At 46.1% G+C, this 17,951-nt stretch overlaps 1 protein-coding gene across 2 annotated transcripts in view; it reads right to left on the bottom strand.

The window, feature by feature from the left end:
• Nucleotides 1–17,951, bottom strand: part of ACAD11 (acyl-CoA dehydrogenase family member 11) — a 246,609-nt gene that overhangs the window by 72,104 nt on the left and 156,554 nt on the right. The gene's annotated exons all lie outside the window — the stretch shown is intronic.

Raw genomic sequence — 17,951 nt, 5'->3', positions numbered from 1 at the left:
GTATTTGGAACTCTCAAGGTAAGGAATTTGCGCTAGTAGAATAAAACCGCTTTATTACTCTTAACTTACAGTGAAAATGAAAAAAAAAAAATAAAAAAAATTCAAGTTTAGGGCTCCTTCACATGTGAGGTTGGGGGGGGGGGGGGCAGTAAAACCGCTACCTCCTTTAGCTGCAGAATTAGCGGCTGGGGGTGTAGACATACTGCGGTTGCAATGCTTTGTTTCACATCCACAGCAGGAATCCTGCTACCTGTCACTTTTGAGGGCACCTGATGAAAGAGCGCGCATGTCCGGTCGGGACCTTGCGCATGCTCAGAAACGCGTCGTGCATTCTGTTCATTCCATACATTCCACAGCTTCCCAGTGACGAGGCCACACACTGCAGTTTTCTGCTCCGGACGCTGATAGAGACAGCCGGCACCCTCCCTCGGTTGACAGACGGACTTATTGTATACTGCCTAAAGCGTGGATGGATGGCACCACCTAGAGGAGCTTTATTCACTTATTGATGAATTAAAGCCTGAATACCGTAGCATCTTGTGAGTTGCTACTGCTATTGGTTATATTTTATAATAAATTTGTCTGCACTTAGAGCGCTTTTCTTTCTGTTTTTTATACACAGCTCCATGCCACTCTGAACATAAAAAATGTTTTTTGCATACAAGACTGGCCTCTGCACCCATGTGAATGAACCCAAATTTTTTTTTCTTTTTATTTTTTTTTTAAATTAAATGACATTTACTTCTATAGATGCTATGTGGTACCTGACCTCCTCTTCCAGCCAAAACACCTGGATTAGGTCTAATCTTTGGCTTTCATTCTAAATAATTTGTTTGGCTTTCATTCCAAATAATCCATCAAAATATTACTGGCCAGACAAAGCCATCCAAACATCCTCTTATTTTAAAGCATTAGGATAAAAACCAAATGTATCCAGTGTAGAAAAAAAATAAAAAATGCTTTCCTCAGAGGTAGAGAACACAAGCTCCTTTTTACATAAAACCCATAAAATAAAACTGTGCCAAAGAGGTCAAAAACTTCTATAAAACAGACTAAACTATATCTAAAACCAAAACTGTTTATTTTGGTTTTGGTTGGAGTAGGGAAGGATTACATCCCCTGTAAAATTTTGTTTTCTGTGTCCCATTAGGGATACTTCCCTTCATTGTCCTGAAGACATAAGAGGAAGTAAGAGGAAATCTGTCCAAAGTGAGTGGAAAGCCCCTCTCTGATAGTTATCACCAAAACAGATGTGTCCATTGGAAGATTCCCCTTCTACTCTTGTTAGAATTTCATCCATAAAATGTAAGATTTGTCTGTCAGTGATAAGGATCTCCAAAACAAATAGAGAAGGTCAATCTCCCAAGCAAGGACATGGACAGTTAAATAAAATCTGACAGAGGTTAAAACACTTTCCCACTCTATTAAAAAAAAAACATTTTAGCTTCAGATATTGGTATCTGAACTCTATGGACATAGTATGTATTAATATGTTAGAAAAAGAGATAGCACAGAAACAGAAACATAGTTTTAGGTAATTTAATTGCACTTAACCAGTGCATCTTCGAACTATAAATAGATAAAAAGATTGCTTTCAGCAGCTGAATTACAGCAGAAAATTACAAGCATACTTTAACACACTGGAGGTGAAAAGGTCTGCATAATTATGTAAAACAAATAATTGCATGCTCCTATCTGGCACTTCTGTGAAATCAAAGGCCACCCAAGTACTTCCTGACTTTTTAAAATATTACTCTGTGCAGATAGAGGACACTACTTATGTCAAGAAGATTTAATATGCTATATGAATGCATATATTTTGTACATGACTTGTACATACATAGATTGTCCTTATCATTTTGCCCAAATACATATACAAGTATAAAAAAAGTGTTAAAGTGTCACAGTTCATATAAAACAATAAAACTTCAGTTTTCCAGGATCTAACTTTACTACACTATGAATAGCTCATAGCTGCTTTTTCTTAACCACTTGCCGACCGCCGCAAGTACATATACTGCGGCGGTCGGCCCCGTGCAGGCAAAGTGACGTATGGGTACGTCACTCGCCCGCAAACCAATAGGTTCTGATGTCTGCCGGTCACTCGCGATCTCCCGCTGGAGAGGGAGAAAGGCAGGCGGCTGATGTAAACAAAGCCGCCTGTCATTCTCCCTGATGTAACAGCAGAGATCATACGATCCTGCTATGTAGGATCATATGTCTCTGTGGTTACATCAAAAGCCACACCCCTTTACAGTTAGAAGCATGCCCCTAGGGACACGCTTAACCCCTTGCTCTCTAATAAAGTTAACCCCTTCCCTGCCAGTGTCATTTTTACAGTAACAGTGCATATGTATAGCACTGATTACTGCAGTAATGTCACTGGTACCCCCAAAAGTGTCAAAAATGTCAGTCAAGGGTCCGATCTGTCTGCCGCAAAATTGCAGTCCCGCAAAAAAAAAAATCGCAGATCGCCGCCATTACTAGTTAAAAAAAAAACAATAAAAATGACATAAATCTTTTCCGTAGTTAGTAAACGCAATAACTTTTACGCAAACCAATCAAAATATGCTTATTGCGTTTTTTTTCACCAAAAATATGTAGCAGAAAACAAATTGGCCTAAAATGTTAAAAAATTTTGATTTTTAAATTTTTGGGGGGGAATCTCATATAATGTGAAAAATATTGTTATTTTTTCAAAATTTTTGCTCTTTTTTTGTTTATAGCGCAAAAAGTAAAAAATCGCACAGGTGATCAAATACCACCAAAAGAAAGCTCTGTTTGTGGGAAAAAAGGACGTCAATTTCATTTGGGTACAGCGTCGCACGACCGTGCAATTGTCCGTTAAAGTCACGCAGTGCCGAATCGCAAAATAGGGCCTGGTCTTTGGGCAGCCAAATCCTCCGGGGCTTAAGTGATTAAACTAGAACAATGGGCAAGCCATAAGGCTTCTTGCACATGGGTTAAGGGCTCCAGCTCATTCAGTGTAAATAAAGCCATATTTCCTCCGCTCAGGCAGCCCAGGTGCAGCGTACAGTCTATCATTAAATGATATGTAAACACAACATTTCATAATTCTCAAATGTGCCTGCTGTATCATGTACTTGTATGAAAAGTATCCTGTTCTCTTTGTATTGCTTTCTTTGTGTGAAATCCCTGATGTTCCTGCCAGTCCCTTTGCTTTCCTATACAAAACTGACCACACTAGACAGGAGAACACTAACTCCTATGCAGCTAAGCCCAGAGGTCATGTGATCACCTATTTGAAAGGGAAAAACTGGATTTTTGTACTTACCATAAAATCCTTTTCTTTGAAGTTCATCAACAGATGCAGCTCCATAGCTTCTTTAGACCATTGGGTTATGCTCCTCCCATCAGGAATAAGACACACTCTGCTACAGCATCTAGTTTCGCTGCAAGCAGTGTTTAGAAGACAAAAAACCCATTTCACTCATAAGTAGAGGGGCGGGTGCTGCGTCTGTCTATGTCGGATTTTATGGTAAGTACAAAAATCCAGTTTTCTCTATCGTTCATCGACAGACGCAGCTCCATATCTTCTTTAGACCATTGGGATGTCCCAAAGCAGTATTTTCACGAGGGGTGGGAAGACAACGCAAAGAAGACTGTAACTCCCCAAAGGCTAAACGTAGCCAACCAGGTAAAATGGAGCTCAACCAGGAACAACTGGAGCTCACCTAGCAAAAACATACACACTCAAAGAGCCTAAAAAAGATTCTCTTTAAACAGCAGCCTGCAAAACCTTGCGGCCAAAGGAGGCATCCGAAGTATGTAGAAGTATTGTAGAATTTTGTAAACGTATGCACAGACGACCAAGTTGCCGCCTTGCAAACTTGCATCACTGACGCCTGATGGCAAAAAGCCAAAGAGGCTCTCAACACTCTAGTAGAATTTGCACCTTCACAGGGAACGCAGGAACCTCGACCTTCAGCGAATAAGCCTAAACAACCGTCTGCCTGATCCATCTGGATATGGTCGCAGCAGATGCAGCCAATCCCTTACGAGGTCCCTTGGTAAGGACAAATAGAGCATCTGATTTTCTGAAAGGCTTAGTGGCCACCAGGCAAACCCTGATCGCCCGAACCACATCCAAAGAATGCAAGGCAATTTCCTTGGGATGCTTAGGCTTGGGACAGAGTGAAGGCAACACAATGTCTTCATTCAAATGAAAATCAGAAACCACCTTAGGGAGAAAAACTGATTTGGTCAGAGTATCACTTTATCTCTGTGGACCACCAAATAAGGTGAGCGGCATGACAACGTTGGACCACCAAATAATGTGAGCGGCATGACAACGCCGCCAATTCAGATACTCTGCGGGCAGAAGTGATAGCAACCAAAAAGGCAACGAAAGCAGAGAAATCTCCCGAATGTTCTTAAAAGAAGGTGTTTGAAGAACAGATAATATCAGATTCATAGCCCACGGAGGAGCCATATGGCACACTCCCTGAATGAAAGTACAAATCAAGGCATGCGTAGCGAACGGGCGTTGAAAATATATAGCCAAAGCTGACACTTGGCCTTTGATAGTGCCCAAAGCCAACCACTGTTTAATCCCTTTTTGCAGAAAGACCAAAACCCTAGCTACTGAAAACAAACGAAGGGTGTACCTTCAGCAAGTCACACCATGAAATGTACGATTTCCATGTACGATGATATATCTTCACAAAATAACAAATTTCCCTATTAATAGCTAAGACCAAAGTCCCAGCAGCGAACTAGGTCCTATTCCTAAACTAAGCAGAAACAAACTGGCTGCTGTAGCAGAGTGTGTGGGGTTATGTCTGCAGGGACAGCCCCCATAGGTATGGTAATGCTTTTTCCTGCCTAGTGTCCTATTCCTGATGGGAGGAGCATAACTCAATGGTCTAAAGAAGATATGGAGCTGAGTCTGTTGATGAACGAAAGAGAAAAAGGTATTTATGTTTTTTTTTTTTATATATCTATACACAAATGTATTGCATTTAATTTTTATTTTAAACTGAATGGACTGTTTTACAAGCTGAGGGTTTACATATACAAGCCCGATTCCAAAAAAGTTGGGACACTGTACAAATTGTGAATAAAAACAGAATGCAATGATGTGGAAGTTTCACATTTCAATATTATATTCAGAATACAACACAGATTACATATGAAATGTTTAAATTGTGAAAATGTATAATTTTAAGGGAAAAATAAGTTGGTTTTAAATTTCATGGCATCAACACATCTCAAAAAAGTTGGGACAAGGCCATTTTTACCAATAGGTGGCATCCCCTCTTCTTTTTATAACAGTCTGCAAACGTCTGGGGACTGAGGAGACAAGTTGCTCAAGTTTAGGAATAGGAATGTTGTCCCATTCTTGTCTAATAAAGGCTTCTAGTTGCTCAACTGTCTTAGGTCTTCTTTGTCACTTTATCCTCTTTATGATGCGCCAAATGTTTTCTATGGCTTAAAGATCTGGACTGCAGGCTGGCCATTTCAGTATCCGGATCCTTCTTCTACGCAGCCATGATGTTGTAATTGATGCAGTATGTGGTCTGGCATTGTCATGTTGGAAAATGGAAGGTCTTCCCTTAAAGAGACGACGTCTGGATGGGAGCATATGTTGTTCTAGAACTTGGATATACCTTTCAGCATTAATGGTGCCTTTCCAGATGTGTAAGCTGCCAATGCCACACGCACTCACGCAACCCCATACCATCAGAGATGCAGGCTTCTTAAAGCGGAGTTCCGGCCTCAAAATCGAAAAAATCGATTTTGGGCCATCCGCTTGCTGAGGGTCACCTGAAAAAGAAATGTATGCTCCCGATTTTTTTTTGTTCACTTACCTTGATATTGAAGAAAATATACTCACTTCCTTCCACTTCCTCCCTCTGCGGCCCTCTTTCCGGCTTGTGATGACTCCTGGGAGCTGAAAGTCATCGCTCCCAGGAGTCAATGCGCCTGCACCGGCCCCGCTCGTCACTTCCGGTGCAGGCGCGGCATTCCTTGCTAAACAGCTTCTGCGCATGCCCAGAAGTTCTGCAAGGATGCCGTGCATGCACCGGAAGTGACGAGCAGAACCGGTGCAGGGCATTCTGGGACTTCCGACGTCACCGAAGAGGACACAGAAGAGGACGCGCTGGCTTCAGCTGCCCACACCTGAGATGGCAGCGCTGGAGAAGAAATTTTAAAGGTAAGTATTTCTTCTAAAAGGTAAGTGCGACCTGGGACAGTTAAGAGGCTATCTTTTGTGGAATGTACTAGCCCTGACTGTCCCGGGGGTATTTTGTATCTAAAATTCACTCCCGAGGCCGGAACTCTGTTTTAACTGAGCGCTGATAACAGCTTGGGTTTTCCTTGTCCTCTTTAGTCCGGATGACATGGCGTCACAGTTTTCCAAAAAGAACTTCCAATTTTGATTCGTCTGACCACAGAACAGTTTTCCACTTTGCCACAGTCCATTTTAAATGAGCCTTGGCCCAGAGAAAACGCCTGCGCTTCTGGATCATGTTTAGTTATGGCTTCTTTTTTGGCCTATAGAGTTTTAGCCGGCAACGGCGAATGGCACGGTGGATTGTGTTCACCGACAATGTTTTCTGGAAGTATTCCTGAGCCCATGTTGTGATTTCCATTACAGTAGCATTCCTGTATGTGATGCAATGCCGTCTAAGGGCCCGAAGATCACGGGCATCCAATATGTACCCTTACGTACAGAGATTGTTCCAGATTCTCTGAATCTTTGGATGATATTATGCACTGTAGATGATGATAAATTCAAACTCTTTCTGATATTGCTCCACTATTTTTTGCGGCAGCATTGGGGGAATATGTGATCCTCTGTCCATCTTGACTTCTGCCACTCTGAGGCTCTTTTTATACCCAATCATGTTGCCAATTGACCTAATAAGTTGCAAATTGGTCCTCCAGCTGTTCCTTATATGTACATTTAACTTTTTCCTTATTGCTACCTGTCCCAACTTTTTTGGAATGTGTAGCTCTCATGAAATCCAAAATGAGCCAATATTTGGCATGACATTTCAAAATGTCTCACTTTCAACATTTGATATGTTATCTATATTATATTGTGAATAAAATATAAATTTATGAGATTTGCAAATTAGTCCATTCCGTTTTTACAATTTGTACAGTGTCCCAACTTTTTTGGAATTTGGTTGTACTTTAAAGCAGCGGTCACCAACCCCCGGGGGCAGACCAGTGTCGGTCTGTGCCCTGTTTGCAACAGGGCCCCCGAAGGCTGCACCGAAAGCAGAGTGGCTGCCAAGCTGAGAGATGACATTGTCTCTTTCCGCCCCGCATCCCCGCATCACCGCTGTTCTCACTTTCACAGAATGTAACCCAATCCTGCAAATGCTCAAGTTAGTGCTGGGGAAAAAAATGTGCATTTATTATTTTTTTTTAAAAGGTAAACTTATCCTTTAACATGAGTGCCCTGTACTTGGGTATACGGTGATATTATCGTAAGCACCATTACAATGTACGCATGTTTGCAAAAAATAGTCAGCCCAGGTACAGTGTACAGCCTACAATTCTAAGTGGAGGAAATACGGCTTCAGTTACACTGTACTTGCTAAGTCAGCCTGTGTGCAAGAGACCTAAAAAAAAAAGCTTACCTTTGTAGCCTTGTAATGTCTTTTGGTAGAGATCTTAACACAGGTGTATTTTGTCTATGGGATAATACACACAGCTGCATAAAGATCCATAAAGCCTCAAGCACACTAGTTCATCATAAACCCTGGACAGGAAAAAATCAGCAATAAAAATGTACCTAAGCCGCGGTTAGATGCATTTGGGTGTATTTTGGGCGTTTACTTCATTGGCCAAAATGTTAATTTATTCTGCTCATTGAGATGAATAAACACTCAAGCGCTAATCGGGCTAGTGCTTAGGCATGTTTAGATGCATTTAGCCGCATTTGGTGCTTTTTTATGCCTAAAAGCTTCTCTCCTAAATGCAATTCTTCTGTGTTCAGGAGAAGGAGATTTAACTGCCTCTAAACGCTGCCAAACTCCTAAACTCCTCTAAATGCCTATGTATGGTATAGGTACATGTACACAGGCTTTTATTGAGGTGCATTCAGGGGCTTAGAAAAAAAAACGCCAAAAGCCCCAAAAACGTCAGGTTTAGGCGCAGCAGTGTGCGTTAGACCTAATGCATCAATGGCTTCAGAGCTGTAAAAAAAATAATTAAAATGTTATATCAGAGTGCAGTCATTTATGCGCATACAAGTGTATAAGTTAGTTATAAACATAAATTGCAACACTGGCAGTTAAAACAGGATGAAGAAGAATTTGTAATATGTAAAAACATGCACGTGCCTATACGTGCGTTCTTCTTTAGGAGTTATGAATTTACTTGTAGCATGCTTTTTCCAATGTCAGTGACTTAAGAAAGTATTTAAGTTAAAGGACCAGAGTAACAGACAGGTAGATAATGTTTTCATATGAAGATCAAAAGTAGTATCCTTTACATTTCTCTCAGCAAACGTTTTACATTAAACTAAACATGTGCTTTGGCTACGCAGGGCATAGCCATGTTCTGAAGCAGCTATTAATTAACCTTCCCTTCATTCCTCCACTGCCATGAGCAAGGTTAAAAGTGTAAGCTCCAAGTGCATCCTAGTTACAGCTTACACAAGCCTAAGCACTCTCTCCCTGGCCATGTAATAAAAATAGACAGAAGTAGCAGTATTTCTCCCTGTGGCAAGTATATGCAAGATGGGGCTGCCATTAGGGGAAATTATTGCTTTGCCTATAGCCTTTTGCCATGGGCAAAGCACAGTTGCAATTTAAAGGGATAGTCCATAAAAAGGGATCATTTGCACAGTTATTTGGGCTACCTGGCCTTAGAATACAGAGAGGCCTCCTATGTGAGCATCTGGCCTCCTATGTGAGCATCTGTTCATTTTTACTGGGATTTTACTTTATCTTTTAGCGTGTCATTTGTATTATAATGGCAATAAAGGAGTGTCACAGCTTTGAACCACCTAGACTTCCATTAGGCACTGTAGCTTAGTACATGCTACTAGTTTATTTTCGTTCAACCCAGCGTGCTGAATGAAAAAAACCTGACAGCTCAGGAGTAGCTGCTGAACTAAATATGCAATGTTAGTACAGTGATCTCCCCTGCTGTGCTATTGTGTTCTGACAGGGGGGGTGGCCCCTCTGCCAGAACACATTGGTCAATGCTCCCAGCCATGGCTAAGAGCGCTGATCGAATGCCGCTCGGCAGACCTTTTTCACCCATGCCCCTTCTACAGAAGCTGCACAAATGGCCGGCTTCTGTCAGACCGGCTGCTGTACATAGGGGCCGAATGTTGGCCGGTTTTTATTGTACTGATGCCGCCCAATATTTGGCCTGTGTGTACTAGGCTTTAAGTAAGCTCTTGGAGACTGTAACCTCTACATTACATGTAGTGGTTCTAAAATATTGACATGGGCTACTGATAAGCACAGCTACTAAAGAGAAATACCACCCTCCCTAGAAAAAATAGGACTTTTGACTTACCGTAAAATCTATTTTTATGATGTTCATTGATGGACACAGCTCTTGGTATTCATAACCATTGGGTTATGCTGCCCCGTACAGGAGTAGGACACGAGGCAGAAAATAATTCTGGCTACACCCATGGGCAGTTCCAGTGGGTATAACCCCTCTCTGCTATAGCCATTCAATTTTCTTACAAGCAGTGTCAGGAGAATAATTACTCCACAGATGGATGGGTGCTGTGTCTGTCAATGAAAATCAGAGAAATGTTTTTTACAGTAAGTAAAAAATCCCATTTTCTCTTTCGTTCATTGATGGATACACCTCCTGGTATTCATAACCATTGGGACGTCCCAAAGTAGTGTTAAACATGAGGGGTGGGAACAACCAAAAAAATTCCCAAGGCTAAACATTAGCCAACTAGGCAACAGGAGCTCAACCAAAACAACTAGAGCCCACCTGAAAAAAAAAACTACACCCTCAAAGAGGATGAGGTCCTCTTAAACAGCAGCCTTCAAAATCTTTCAGCCAAAGGAAGCATCCGCAGATGCCAACACATCCACTGTATAAAACTATGTAAAAGTGTGCACTGATGACCAGGTGGCCACCTTGCAAACCTGCGTCACCGATGCCTGATGACAAAAGGCTCAGGAGGCACTAAGCACCCTAATAAGAGTGCTCGTTGACAGGGAAAGTAGGAACCTGACCCCTGTTGAAATAGGTCTGAACTAGGGATCGACCGACCTATCGGTGGCCAATATGCACTTTCCCCGATATATCGGAATCAGCCCCTGAGGTTACCGATATTGCTGATATTTCAGAAAAGTGCTTGTACCGGGGTGATGCCTGCAGCTAGAGGCATCAATCCGGTACCGGCGTCCATAGCCGACGGTTGGCTGTCTTGTAATGATAACCGATGCAGCTGAGAAGCCGCTCGGCTGTTATTAGAAGGAGCGGGAGGGGACGCCCTCCCCCCTCCCGCCGCCTTCCGCGGCTCGCCCGGTCTCCCGTCCAACCGGGAGACCCGGCAACCATCCTGCATGGCCACCGAAGACCCGATCAAAGCCACATTCGGCTCTGATCGGGTCTCCATGTAAAAACCTGGAAGTGATGTCATGATATCACTTCTGGGTACTCGGCACAAATTCAAAAAAATTACAGCATTCAAAACAGCCAAACTTGGCGTTTTGAATGATTTTAAGTGCAAAGGAGGGGTTTGGGGTCTTTCAGACCCCCAGATCCCTCCACAACAGTACCTGTCAAGAAAAAAAATAAAACATTTTTAAATATACAAAAATATCGGCCAATACCGACATTCAATGGCCAAAATATCGGTATCGGCTTTAAAAAAGGATATTGGTCGATCACTAGTCTGAACCACCGTCTGTCTTATCCATCTGGAAATGGTCACAGAGGAAGCGGACAACCCTTTTCGAGGTACGTCAGTGAGCACAAATAGAGTCTGATTTCCTGAAAGACTCCATAGCTGCCAGGTATACCTTAATTGCCCGGACCATATTCAAGGCATACAAGGCAATTTCCTTCCGATGTATAGGCCTAGGACACAGGAAAGGCAACACAATGTCTTCATTCAAATGAAAATCAGAGACAACCTTTGGAAGGAAAGACAGGCAGGGCCAAAGAACCACCTTATCCTTGTGAATCACCATATAGAGTGAACAACAGGATAACGCCGCCAGTTCCGACACCCTGCGCACTGGGATGATAGCCACCAAAAAGGCCACCTTCTGGGACAGCGTAAGCAGGGAAATCTCCTGAATATTTTCAAAGGGAGGCTCCTGTAGAGCTGAAAGCACCAAATTGAGATCTCAAGGCAGCAACCGAGCCCACATTGGAGGGACCAAATGTCGGACACCCTGAAGAAAGGTACGCACCAGGGAGAGTGTGGTCAAAGGTTGTTGGAAGAAGACCACCAAAGCAGACAACTGGCCCTTGATGGCACTCAAGGCCTACTTCTGTTCAACCCCCATTGAAGGAAGGTTAAGATCCGAGCCACTGAGAAGGAGTGAAGAGGAACCCAAAGCGACTCACACTATGCAATATACGTCTTCCACGTATAATGGTAGATCTTCCCAGAAGTAGATTTCCTAGCCTTCAACAGTGTAGGAATCACAGATTCAGATAAACCCCTATACTTCAGCACCCGCCGTTCAACACCCAAGCCTTCAAAGCCAGCGACTGTAAAGTAGGGTGGAAGATTGGTCCTTGGGACAGCAGATCCTCCCTGAGTGGAATCTTCCTAGTCCGGAGCCACCTAAGATGACCGGAATCCCTTCTGCCTCGATCCAGGCTTAGAAGTCTGGGCAGAAGCTTGAGAGGAGGGAAGGTGTAAATCAGCTGATACTGACCCCCACAGGGCCACCAGCGCATCTGTGGTGTTCGCCAGAGGATCCCTTGACCGAGCAACAAACCTCTGCACCTTTCTGTTGAGCCGAGACGCCAACAGATCCACCTCGGGAGTGCCCCACCGGAGACACAGCTGATGAAACACCCCTGGATGAAGGGACCACTCCCTTGGTCCAACGCCTGCCAACTGACGTAATCTGCCTGCCAATATTCTCCCCCGGGAAAGTGTACGGTGGAGAGGGCTGAAACAAAATGTTTTGCTCCCTTAGAATGCAGACTACCTCCAGAGCCACCAGGACAATTCTTGTGCCACCCTTGGTGATTGACATAAGCCACGGCTGTGGCATTGTCTGCTTGAATGCACACTGGACAACCCTGAAGACGATCTGTCCAATGATCCAGACACAGTCTGATCTCTCGGAGTTCGAAGACATTGATCGGTAGTCTTGGCTCTTCCAGCGTCCAGATCCCCTAAGCAGAATGCTTGCCGAGGATGCCTCGCCAGCCGGACAGGCTGGCATCTTTGGTGACCACTGTCCAATACAAGGGGAGGAAGGATTTTCCCGGCTGAAGAGCCAGAGAAAGAAGCCACCATATCAGGGACTCCTTTGTTCCCCGACTCAGCCGGATCTGATTGTCCAGTGACTCATGTGGTCAGAATCTCCCTTTGCAGGGACCTTGTATGGAACTGTGCAAACAGAACCGCCTCGACGGTAGACACCATCAGGCCCAGCATCCGCATGCAAGTCCGGAGGGATGACCATCTGTTGGACAGCAGGAGACTTACTGCAGCCTGCAATTTCTGGAGTTTGTACAAAGGAAGGAGCACTCTGGCTAAGGCCAGAGTCAGGCCCAGATAGTCCAGCTTCATGGACAAAGCCAGAGCAGACTTCTGAAAACTCAGAATCCATCCAAACTCCCGCAGAGTTCGTATTGTGATCTCCAGGTTTTCCACCAGAGCAGAGGGAGGCTCCGCTTGCAGGAGATCGTCCAGGTATCCGAGTACCACAACCCTCCGTTGGCGTAGCAAAGCTAGCATCGGGGCTAACACTTTTGCAAAGACCCGAGGAGCAGTGGCTAGACCAAAGGCTAACACCACAAACTGATAATTCTTCTCTCCCACAGCAACGCGGAGAAAATACTGGTGACTGGCACATATTGGAATGTGAAAGTAGGCCTCCTTGATATCGATAGAGGCGAGGAAATCCTGACGCAGCTATGCCACCACTGTTCGAATGGATTCCATTCTGAACTTCTGTACCCGCACAAAGCAGTTGAGCGCCTTGAGGTCCAGAATTGGACGCACTTTGCCTTCCTTCCTAGGGACTGTGAACAGGTTTGAGTAAAAACCCTGAAAACGTTCCGAAGTCAGAATCTGGACCATCACCCCTTGAAGTAACAGGTCTTGTACCACCCAAAACAGGCCCTGTAAGCGGTCTGGGGACAGGTGCAAGTTGGAAGTAAAAAACCTTGCCAGGGGACAAGAGCGAATCTCGATCTTGTAGCCGGGCAGAATTACTTTGTGGACCCACTTGTCTTGCACCAGGGAAGTCCACGGATCTGGAAACCAGCAAAGACATCACCCGATAAGGGTGAGGGAGCACCTTCATGCTGAAGGAGCCTTATCCACAGTTCCGGAGAAGCTCGATCTTGGCTTGCCAGACCAGGTTCATTTGGATCCTCCTGAAGAGGCCCTGAAAGGCTTTGAGCCCTTGTCAATCAACCCTGAGGGATGAAAAAACTTATGAGCTGAGAAGGAAGGCCCAAGTCTATGACAAGGTTCTTTGCCTTTAGTAGCCTGCGGAAAAAAACTGAATTTTTGTAAAATCTTACCTGTAAAATTCCTTTCTCTGAGTCCTCCGACAGTCGCCGCCTCCTCTAAGTCATCACAATTGGGTATTGTCCACCTATCCATAGGAATAGCTAGGCATATAGACTTAGTCAAAAGACAAAAGGCATTAGCATGTACACACCCACGGGGGCTGTCCCATCTGGTCAATACCCCCCCTGCATCACCACTCCCAACTCAGTTTGGTAGCATAGCAGTAGGTAATAAGAACCCCAAAAAGAGGGGCGGGGGCGGGGACTGTCGGAGGACTCAGAGAAAGGAATTTTACAGGTAAGATTTTACAAAAATTCCGTTTTCTCTTACGTCCTCCAACAGTCGCCGCCTCCTCTAAGTCATCACAATTGGGATGTCCCAAAGCAGTAGAGACATGAGTGGTGGGAGACGCAACCATAGAAAAGGCAACGCAGTACCCACATCAGAGAAAGGAATCTTACATGCACTGTAAGCACCAAGTGGGCAACAGCAAAAAAAACAATGCTCAACAGGAGCAACAGCCCAGGAAAGCAAATGCCAACAGCCAGGGACCCAGAGAAAAAATCAAGGGTCCATCATGGCACAGCCGCACTGAGAACTTTGCGGCCAAAAGAAGCATCAGCTGATGCCAGAACGTCCACTTTGTAGAACTTGGAAAAGGTGTGCACCGACGACCAAGTCGCCGCCTTGAACACCTGGGCCACCGAGGCCGATGCCAATAGGCCCAGGAAGTACTCACAGACCTGGTAGAGTGCGCCTTAACAGGGAAGGGCGGAACCCGTTCCTTCAAGGCGTAAGCCTGTTCAATGGTCTGTCTGATCCATTTGGCAATAGTCGCTGCGGACGCAGCCATGCCCTTCCGAGGCCCCTCAGGAAGGACAAAGAGGGAATCCGTCTTCCGAAAGGATTCCGTAGACTTCAGGTAAACCCTGATCGCCCTGACAACATCCAAAGAATGCAAGGCAATCTCCTTTGGATAAACAGGCAAAAAATTTGGGGGAGCATACCCATGTATTTCTAAAGCTGCTGCAGCTATGAACCAAAAGACATGTATATTAAAAAAGAATAGCGCGCAAATGCAAAAGAAATAACTACCAAATCTGAAGACAATCCATAAATAAAAATGGGGGTTTGGTCCCACCATATGGCCATATCGTGCTCAAGCCCACTACTGCGTCAAAGTACCCCATTATCAGTGGGTCCTACACTATCCATAAAAAAGAGATGAATCCAGCCTTTCTAACCCTTGGAGATAATACTCCTTGCTGGGAAGGATGTGCAAATGCACTACAGGGGACTCCTCCTATATCCACTTGATGGTGGACACTGATTGAGTACAGGTGTGTGTGGGGGGGTGGGGAGGGTTGCTCAACCTCGATAGTCTGGTCAGACCGAATACATAATAAACAGGCAAAAAATTTGGGGGAGCAAACCCATGTATTTCTAAAGCTGCTGCAGCTATGAACCAAAAGACATGTATATTAAAAAAGAATAGCGCGCAAATGCAAAAGAAATAACTACCAAATCTGAAGACAATCCATAAATAAAAATGGGGGTTTGGTCCCACCATATGGCCATATCGTGCTCAAGCCCACTACTGCGTCAAAGTACCCCATTATCAGTGGGTCCTACACTATCCATGAAAAAGAGATGAATCCAGCCTTTCTAACCCTTGGAGATAATACTCCTTGCTGGGAAGGATGTGCAAATGCACTACAGGGGACTCCTCCTATATCCACTTGATGGTGGACACTGATTGAGTACAGGTGTGTGTTGGATGTTTAGGCTTCGTACAAAGCGAAGGCAGGACAATGTCCTCATTAAGGTGATAATCAGAGATCACCTTGGGAAGGAAGGATGGGGGTGGTCGCAAAACCACCTTATCCCTGTGAATTATCAAGTAAGGGGAGCGGCAAGACAACGCCGCCAGTTCCGACACTCTGCGAGCCGAAGTGATCGCCACAAGAAAAGCAACCTTTTTCGACAGCAGAGGCAACGATATCTCCCTGATATTCTCAAAGGGAGCACGCTGCAATGCGGACAGGACCAAATTCAAGTCCCATGGAGGTAAAGGCTCCTTTCTGGGAGGAGCCAAATGTCGCACACCTTGAATGAATGTGCGCACCAAGGAATGAGACGCCACAGGGCGTTGGAAAAGGACCGCCAGTGCTGACACCTGGCCCTTTATTGTGGCCAGCGCCAGGCACTGATCCACTCCAGACTGGAGGAAAGCCAAGATTCTCGACACCGAGTAAGAACGAGGGGGAAACCCCCTGGACTCACACCAGGTGAAGTAGGCTTTCCAGGTATGGTAATAGATCTTACCAGAGGAAGATTTCCTAGCCTTGATCAGGGTAGGAATAACCTCAGGAGATAGACCCTTGTCCTTCAAGACCTGGGTCTCAACAGCCAGGCCGTTAAAGCCAGCGACTGTAAAGCAGGGTGGAAGATCGGACCTTGAGACAGAAGATCTTACCGCAGAGGTAGGCGCCACGAAGGTGCCACTGCCAGGTGAACAACGTCGGCGTACCAGGACCGGCGAGGCCAGTCCGGTGCCACCAGAATCACCATGTGCGGTTCCGAGGCCAATCTGCGAAGGAACCAGAACAGTAACTGAATCGGAGGAAAGGCGTACATCAGACGATACTGATGCCAAGGGGCCACCAACGCATCCGAGGCGTCCGCCAACGGATCGCGCGTTCTTGCCACGAAGCTTTCCACCTTTCGGTTTAGCCGGGATGCGAACAGATCCACATCTGGGGACCCCCACTTCGCACACAGCATCTGAAAGACCTCCGGGTGAAGGGACCATTCCCCCTGGTCCAGGGTCTGGCGGCTCAGATAGTCGGCCTGCCAATTTTCCACACCCGGAATGTGAACTGCCGAGATCGCCGGGACACGAGTCTCGGCCCAAGACAGAATATCGGTCACCTCCCGGGCCGCTCGAGCACTCCTGGTGTCCCCCTGGTGGTTGATGTAAGCCACCGCGGTAGCATTGTCCGTCTGTACGCAAACAGGCAGGCCCTGGAGACGGTCCGACCACTGGAAGAGACAGAGTTTTATTGCTCTTAGTTCCAGCACATTTATCGGGAGGGAGGATTCCTCCTCCGACCAAGTGCCCTGGGCAGACAGGTTGCCCAGGACTCCACCCCAGCCCGACAGGCTGGCGTCCGTGGTAACCACTGTCCACACCACCGGGCGGAAGGACTTGCCTTCCGCCACCGCCGGGGACTGGATCCACCACAGAAGAGCCAATCTGGTCCGGCGACTCAAGGAGACATCCAGATCCAAGGACTGAGGAAGTCTGTCCCACCTGGCCAGGATCTCCGTCTGGAGAGCCCGCGTGTGGAACTGGGCAAAGGGAATCGCCTCGAAGGCCGACACCATCAACCCCAGGCCCCGCATGCAGGTCCTGAGTGACGAGGACGGATTATTCCTGAGGGACCTGAGTTCGTCCCGCAAAGTCCGGAGCTTGTCCTCCGGCAAGAACACCTTTGCCTGAGCAGAGTCCAGAACCATTCCCAGGTAGGGAAGGCGAAGCGACGGAGACAACGCTGATTTCTGAACGTTGATGGTCCATCCGAACTCCTGGAGCGTCTGTACCGTGATGGACAGGTCGCGCACAAGGTCCTGGCTGGCCCTCGATCTCAGAAGCAGATCGTCCAGGTACCCCAGGACCGCAATGCCCTGGGCCCGTAGCAGGCCCAGGACCGGTGCCAACACCTTGGTGAAGACCCTTGGAGCCGAAGCGAGACCGAAAGGTAACGCCACAAACTGGTAGTGTTCCTCTGCGATAGCAAACCGAAGGTACCGCTGATGTCCCTCGAAAATGGGGATGTGCAGATACGCATCCTTCAGATCTATCGAAGCCAGGAATTCTCCCGGACTCAAGGAGGCCACAATCGAACGGAGAGACTCCATTCGAAACTTTCGAACACGCACAAAGCGGTTCAGCGCTTTCAGGTCCAGAATAGGACGCACTTTGCCCTCCTTCCTGGGCACAGTGAACAGATTCGAATAAAACCACCGAAACCTGTCCCGATGAGGCACCGGGACAATCACTCCCTGAGCAAGCAGGTCCTGCACCGCCCGATGCAAATCCTGCAGACACCCCGGAAGCAGATGGAGATTGGAGGGAAAGAATCTGTCTGCCGGCCTGGAAAGGAATTCGATCTTGCATCCTGATCGAACGATTTCCTGGACCCACCTGTCCGATATCCGGAGCAACCAAGGTTGGAGGAAACCGCGCAAACGTCCCCCCACCCCACAAATG

This window comes from Pelophylax lessonae, assembly GCF_965119305.1.
Source record: "Pelophylax lessonae genome assembly, chromosome: 5".
Taxonomy (NCBI): Eukaryota; Metazoa; Chordata; class Amphibia; order Anura; family Ranidae; genus Pelophylax; species Pelophylax lessonae.
Note: the sequence above shows the minus strand (reverse complement) of the source record. Positions and strands in the feature narration are given on the sequence as shown.